The following is a 7,862-nucleotide window of genomic DNA, read 5'->3' on the forward strand; positions in this document are numbered from 1 at the left end:
TAAAATCTAACTCAATATCATTCCTAAATATTAGGAATTTTTACATAGTTCAAATAAGGAAGTAGTTAATAAGGTTTTAAATATTTGGAAAAATAACTAAACTATAATTACAATTTTATCCAATGTGAAATCTATTTTTAAAGGGTAAAAAAGACGAACGACATTTTGCTAAGGACTTCGTGCTTTTAATATAATATAGATATAGATATAGATTAACCCTATAAATAATCAGTCCTTGTTTGCTAATTGCCGAAATATAGTATGAAAATTTCTGATAAAATAATTCCCTCGCCTATGCTTTTTAAAAAGAATTTAGTTAACTAATCATTTCTCATTGCAAAGGTTGTTGAAAGTAGAAGGATCATGTCAAGCGACGAGTCATATTTACTTTTTTTCCAACACAAGATGAAACAATTAATTTCAGCACCACTCCCGATTACTATTACAAAGAGAATTTGAAAACTTTCTGAATTCCTATTTCCTATTTCCTATTTGTATTCTTCACCGTAATAGATGTAAAGATATTTACAGAATAAAATCATACAGAAATTAGATATGTCGTTAACTACTAAGCGATGGAGGTATTGGAACACACTACCCTTCCTTCCCAGCAACTAGCGTGAGTTGGTGCAATAAAGATTCTTCTATTCTACTATCCACAAATCATATCTATTTCACGCTTCTAATGCAATCTTCTGGCAGAGCTAGCCCCTAATCTACACTCCTCGCCTACTCTTGGTTGGTGAATCATAATACAGAGCCAAGCTGAGACAGCTGCTAGCACTTTCAGAGTAACCTCTGACTTATACATTTCATGCTTCTAATGCAATCTTCTGGCAGAGCTAGACCCTGATCTACACTCCTCGGCTTCCCTCGGTTGGTGAATCATAATACAGAGTCGAGCTGAAACACGGACCTGCTAGCGCTTTCAGAGTAACCTCTGACTCTTCATTTTAAAACCAATACCCTGCAACATCACCAAGCTTCGTAAGATGCCAGTGGCCAAGTAGTCTTTAAAAAAAACGAGCCTGAACAGTTAAGATTCATGCATATGTAAAGAGACTTGATATTTTAGGCCTGTACTAATAACAGATAGATCAAACAACGAGCAAATATAGAATGCAACAGATTGTAACTAGCTCATTTGAGAGAATTAAGTTGAGCAACTATTGCATGTTACAACCAACCAGCCCAAAAAGAATGATCAATACATTTACCATTCAGAATTATATATAAAAGATTTCTGTATCGTCATAAATCTAAAGGTTTCAAGTTGAGTAGGACTAATACGGAATATGTGGAATGTAAGTTCAGTGACGTGACACGGGAAAAGGATGTGGGAGTCAAGCTTGACTCACAGGTTATCCTCAAGAGAGAAAGTTTTAAGTACTTAGGGTCAATTATCCAGGGAGATGGGGAGATCACGAGGATGTTACGCGACGTATTGGAGTGGGGTGGATGAAATGGAGATTAGCGTCTGGAGTACTGTGTGACAAGAAGGTGCCACCGAAACTCAAAGGTAAGTTCTATAAAGCGGTGATTAGACCGACCATGTTGTATGGAGCTGAGTGTTGGCTAGTCAAGAATTCACATATCCAGAAGATGAAAGTAGCAGAAATGAGAATGTTGAGATGGATGTGTGGGCATACTAGGCTGGATAAGATTCGGAATGAAGGGTGGGCGTGGCTCCCGTGGACGAAAAGATGCGAGAAGCCTAGATGCACCGGTTAGAAGGTTTGAGCGGTTGACGTTGGCAGGTACGAGAAGAGGCAGAGGGCGGCCTAAGAAGTATTGGGGCAAGGTGATCAGGCAGGACATGGCGCGGCTTTAGATTTCCGAGGACATGGCTCTTTATAGGAACAGGTGGAGGTCGACCATCAAGGTAGTAGGCTAGGAGTACCCTTTTCGGTGCATGGGTAAGGCTTACGTACACTCTACTCTCCCCAGACCCTACTAGTGGGATTTTACTGGGTATGTTGTTGTTGTTGTATCGTCATAAAAAAAACAAATTATGTGGCAGTGAATCACAAGTGATAATAGGGCAATTGTAGGGCTGGATGCAGTTACAGAATCATTATGGCTAATTTGTATGAGAAATTTTGAAAACCCCAAGCCACAAAACAATTCGAGGGGCCAACCATTCTCCAAACTTCAATATATGCATTGATTAGAGACCTCTTTACAACCATAGTGATGGAAAGAGGAATAGAACAATCGATGCTGACTTATCAGTGCAAACAAACATCAACCACAGTACAACTTATGCATACATAAGAAAGTGGATCCATCACTATTTTTTGATGAAAAAGCGATCTGATCGAAATAAAAATTAAACTACATTTTTTCCTTCAGAATCATTTTTTAAAGATTTCAGCTTAGATAAAACATTTGTACATTTTGGTTTAGCAGCATTACAGTTCATGATCATCTTATGAACTTAAATGTTAATTGTATTAAACGGGTGGATTAAAGTTGGCAAGTCATTAGAAATAAAAAGAAAGTGATCTACTACTATAGCCTAAAGGAAGTCAATCAGAACCATAAACTAGTCTTTAACTAAGTCCTTCACTCATAAGGATGCTCTTCCAATTTTTAAGATCATAGTTCCCCTTACAAGATTTCCCCAAAATACAACCACAATTCAGTTTAACTTTTCATCAACCGAATAGCTTCAGCTCAATTGTATGCTAGAAATACTCAGGTAGATTAAAAATATGCTCACAGTTCCTGACATAATGATATATGTAGGAGTATTTTCCAAACTCCTCTATCATAAAAAAGTTTTCAAAGGAGCCTGACAAACTTCAAATTTAATGTAAGCATCGATGAGTATCCTCTTCCATTCATACATACAAGAAGGAGAGAAATAAGCAATGCTAGAGTCATACCATTTCATATTAACACCGCAGACAAACAGCTTCAACTCAAAAATGAAATGCAGTGGAGTAAGTAGATTGCTAACTTTACGGCATTTACGTAAGCTCGTTAAAATAAAAGGAATTGTGGCCGTAAATCACAAGTTGACAACAGGGGAATTGGGAGCTGGATGCAAATTACAGTGTTATAAATGATTTTGTAGGAGATATTTTGAAAACCCCAACGGCATAAACAAATTCGAGGGGCCAACCATTCTCCAAACTTTCATATAAGCATTTGATTAGAGACCTCTTTACACCCATAGTAATGGGCAAGAGGAATAGAACAATCAATGCTAACACAAGCCATGTTATGCATACGTAATGAACAAAATCAAATAAGGATATACGAGTTTACCACTTCTGCTGGAGACATATGACGGCGCAGTATCCGTCCGATTCCATGAGCTTCGTTGTAAACCAAACACGTTATAAAGAGACTCAAAGCTCTCTATATCCCGCGCTAAACCTCTAAGTTGGATTTAGTATTAGAGGATTCCTCATTTAGTATAAATACAATGATGAATTTCAAATGTAGGTCCATTTAAGAAAGAGATAAAGGAGTTTTCGCTCCTTATTCGTAACGCCTACCATTGGTGAAAAAGGTAACGAGGCTCCGCCAAAGCTGTAACACATGCGGCTGACTAGGGTTTTACGGGCAGAGCCGCCACTGATTAGGGTTTTGCACATCAAGTGTAGTAGTTGATGCTTCTATTTATAGGAGTAGAAAAGGAGGAGGAGCTCCCACTTTTACCAAACTATATGACGGTCCTTTGTGTTTGAGGTATGTTCATATTAGTCCTTTAAATAAACTTTTGAACAATTTTGATCATTTTCCATTAAATATTTAATAAACTCTGATTAATAGATTTAACAGGAAGTATGAAAGGAAAATTTTAATGAGATCAAATAGAAAATCTTGTCAAATTGAAAATCTTAGAAGTGAAGTTGGTTGGAAATTTTCACCTTGTTGGTAAAGGCTCGGTTCTCATCTTATAATATGCTCCATCAAATCTAAAAATTGCACCATACTCCATGTGCAAATCAAAGTATGAGAAAGCAAGGGTGGGTATCGGTCGGTACAGGTGTGAATATTATCGTTTAGCAAATCGGTTATCGATTTATAAATATGCTAAACCGATAGCCGAACCGACAAGATATTGCTTATCGGTTAATCGGTTATCTATCGTTAATATAACTCAATCTACAGCTAAGAAGCATAGTGTGTAATGCATATGACTGAATTTCAATCACTGAAGTTTGCATAGTGAGATTCCAAGCATAGCCATAGTTTGGTCCCCTAACCCAAATTCCCTTGTTAATGGCACAATGCAACTTCCACTATATATATTGCATTTGAAGCCCCGTTAATGGCAAAAATTCAACTTCTACCGTTGATGGACTGTAGTCATTGAAGACTGAACTATGAAGACTTGAAGGATGAGTACGGACAGCAGCTGAGAAAAGTTCGGAAAAAACAAGAATGAACTAAAGCTCTGAAGCCCTAAATGTATTTATATTCTTATAGGGTAAAGTCATAACTTTATTAATTTTTATTGGGTTATCGGGTTAACCCATTAATAAAATTGGGCAAAGCAAGCCCCGAACTAATAACCCGATAGTGAAAAAATACGAAACTGTTACCGAACCTTTAACCCAATATCCCGAAATCGATAACCCAATAAGCTTTTTCGGTTCAGGCTATTGGTTTTACCTGATATATACCCAACCCCATGAGAAAGTGCACCAACGCTAAAAATAACGAAAAATATATTTGGCCACGGTAAGAATTGCCCAAATGTCCAAAATGGGAGTATAATGGTAACTTCGCACGGCTTTTAAGGCCATAATGGATATTTGTACATTTTCGTTTTTCATATATACCCTATGGCAGATTTTTTTAAATTTATTTTTTTTCAAACAATTGTGACGACCCAAAGGGTCATCACCTGTTTCCTTACCCATTTCGTGCTTCCGAGGCCTTGAAAACCTCGTTCAGGGTTGCCTCGATTAGCGTGCGCAGTCCGGGCGCGTAGCCGGAAAGCTTAAATATGAATTCTATGAGAAAAATGCAAAAATTTGATATTAAAACGAATAAATTCGACTTCAGTCAACATTTTGGGTAAACGGACCCGGACCCGTGATTCGACGGTCCCGGAGGATCCGTAGGAAAACATGGGACTTGGGCGTATGCCCGAAATCGAATTCCGAGGTCCCAAGCCCGATGAATGAATTTTTGTGTGAAATTATTTTCTGGAAATATTTGAGGAAATTAGAAATGAAATTTTATTAGAAGACTATGGTATCGGGCTCGTATTTTGGTTCCGACGCCCGGTACAAGTCTTATATACGATTTAAGCACTTTCTGTAAAGGTTGGTTGAAAACGGACGCCGTTTGACGTGTTTCGGACTTAAAATGGAAATTTGATGTTTTATGAAAAACTTGGAAGAAATCATGAGTTTTGAGGCTTGATTCGATGTATATGATGTTGTTTTGGCGATTTGATCGCACGGATAAGTCCGTAGGATGTTTTTGAGGTTGTGTGCATATATGGTTTGGAGCCTTGAGGGCTCGGGTGAGTTTTGGATAGGCCACGGATTGCATTTTGAACTTAATAAAAATCTGGTGCATCAGACCTGCAATTTTCGCATTTGCGAAGCAGGCCTCGCAAATGCGAGCCTGGCATCGCAACTGCGAGGAAGGGAATAGTTTATCTGGGTCGCAAATGCGGACAACTTGTTCGCAAATGCGAAGTGTGAGCCTGTCGCAAATGCGACCATCAAGCTCGCAAATGCGATGTCTGGGCCATCGCAAATGCGATATAAGTGTCGCAAATGCGAAGCCCCTGTTTTTGCCTAGTGTTCGCAAATGTGAACTATGGTTCGCAATTCCCACATTTGGTCGGGGTTCGCAATTGCAAACCCCAGTTCGCAATTCCCATATCTGCAGCCCAGCAATTTTCATACTTAGTCGAATTTTAGGCCATTTTTCACCCCACTGTCAAAATACAACTCCTTAAGCGATTTTTCAAGAACAAGTTTCATTCCAAATCATTTGTAAGTCAATTTTTACTCAGTTCTTTCATTCATTAACATCATTTAACACGTTTTCCACTTAAAATCAAGGATTTTCATGGGTGAAATTGGGGGTTTTGGGTAGAACCTAGGTTTTTCAAAAAAATTGGGGATTTGGACCTCAATTTGAGGTCCGATTTCAAAATAAATCATATATTTGGATTCGTGGGGGAATGAGTAACCGGGTTTTGGTTCGAACCTCGGGTTTTGACCACGTGGGCCCGGGGGCAATTTTGGAAATTTTGGGAAAAACTTTGGGAAATTCAATTTTATGCATTCAAATTGATTCATTTAGCGTTTATTGATGTAATTAAGTAACTTGTGACTAGATTCGAGCGGATTGGTGGCGGAATCGAGAGGTAAAGCCATAATTGAGACTTGAGTTGAATTCAAAGCATCGAGGTAAGTGTTTGGTCTAACCTTAGCTTGAGGGATTAGGAGTTGAGTCCTATTTGTTATGTGATAATTGTTGAGTACGACATATAGGCATGGTGACGAGTATCTATACGTTGGTGTCAAGTATGACCGTGAGTCTTATATTGTGATTTTCATGATTTCGTTGTATTCTTCATGCTTTGGCAATGATTTCTAGTTGTTGTGACAAGTTGTGGAAGGAATTGAGACCTTTGAACATTTTGGAGCATTGGCTCGAGTTATATTATGAATTGTGAAAGTATATGAAATGATTAAACCCTTTGGAGCATTGGCTCGAGTTATATAATGAATTGTGAAAGTATATTAAATGATTAAACCCTTTGGAGCATTGGCTCAAGTGGTAAAGTGAGTTATGAAGTACAAGTGAAAGATAGAGAAAGAGTTATTGAAATGTTCCCTCGCCGGGATTTAATTGTTTAATTGTTGTTCCCTTGCCGGGATTCCTATATGTTCTTGTTTATTTCCCTTGCCCTTGTTTGTGATTGTTGTTTGGGTGAGGAAGAGTGTTAAAGCACGAAGGGTGATGCCGTGCACTTGTCTTTGATTTTTCTGATTTTGCTAATAATTGAGTTATGATGTCCTTTACTTCTATTTACTGATTTTCTTGTTGTTATCGGTTCAAGTGCATTAATTGTCTTATTCCACTATTACTGTGATTCTTTATGTTGGCATTTTCCTTTATTGTGTTACTTGTTATTATTGGCTCGAGGTATCCTTGCGCAACATTATGCTTTGAAATTATGCTATAATTGCTACATGTTTATGTGATTTAATTGCTACTTGACATTTAGCATACTAAATATTAAATTGCATATTTGCTCCTTAAAGTCCATAATTAATTGCTACTTGTCATTACTTGTTTTTCTTCAGTGAGTCATAATTATTGTGTACTTGTTGTCTTATGAATTCGTATTAATTGTTGCATTTGTGGGAGTAAATTTCATTTGGAAGAACTGTTGATTAATGAAATGGGAGCGGGTGGTACGCCTACCACGAGATTTAATGAAATGGGAGCGGGTGGTTCGCCTACCACGAGATTTAATGAAATGGGAGCGGGTGGTACGCCTACCACGAGATTTAATAAAATGGAAGCGGGTGGTACGCCTACCACGAGATTTAATTATTGAGAAATGGGATCGGGTTGCACGCCTGCAACGAGATTTAATTATTGAAAAAATGGGATCGGGTTGCACGCCTGCAACGAGATATGTACTGACAGTGAAATTTGCTTTTATTTCCCTTATCCGTGCAGAGTTAAATTATTGATGTTCTTTATTATTTTCTTGAAATTCTGTATTATCTGTTATCCTCGAAGCATGTTCCCCTCCCATTTAAGATATCTGTTCTTGTTATTTTCCCGTCGTAGATATATATATAACTGTTCAGGTTTATGTGGTAGTCATGTCTAGCATCGTCACTACTTCGCCGAGGTTAGGC

The 7,862-nt window shown here is 38.0% G+C and overlaps 1 long non-coding RNA gene across 1 annotated transcript; it reads right to left on the reverse strand.

Moving 5' to 3' along the window:
- LOC109208165 lies at nt 347–3,598 on the reverse strand. Its single transcript, XR_002065114.1, has 2 exons — nt 3,274–3,598; nt 347–967 (listed from the first exon to the last, which is right to left on the reverse strand). It is a non-coding gene; the product is annotated as an uncharacterized LOC109208165 (long non-coding RNA).

The sequence above is a fragment of the Nicotiana attenuata genome, chromosome 1 (assembly GCF_001879085.1).
Source record: "Nicotiana attenuata strain UT chromosome 1, NIATTr2, whole genome shotgun sequence".
NCBI lineage: Eukaryota > Viridiplantae > Streptophyta > Magnoliopsida > Solanales > Solanaceae > Nicotiana > Nicotiana attenuata.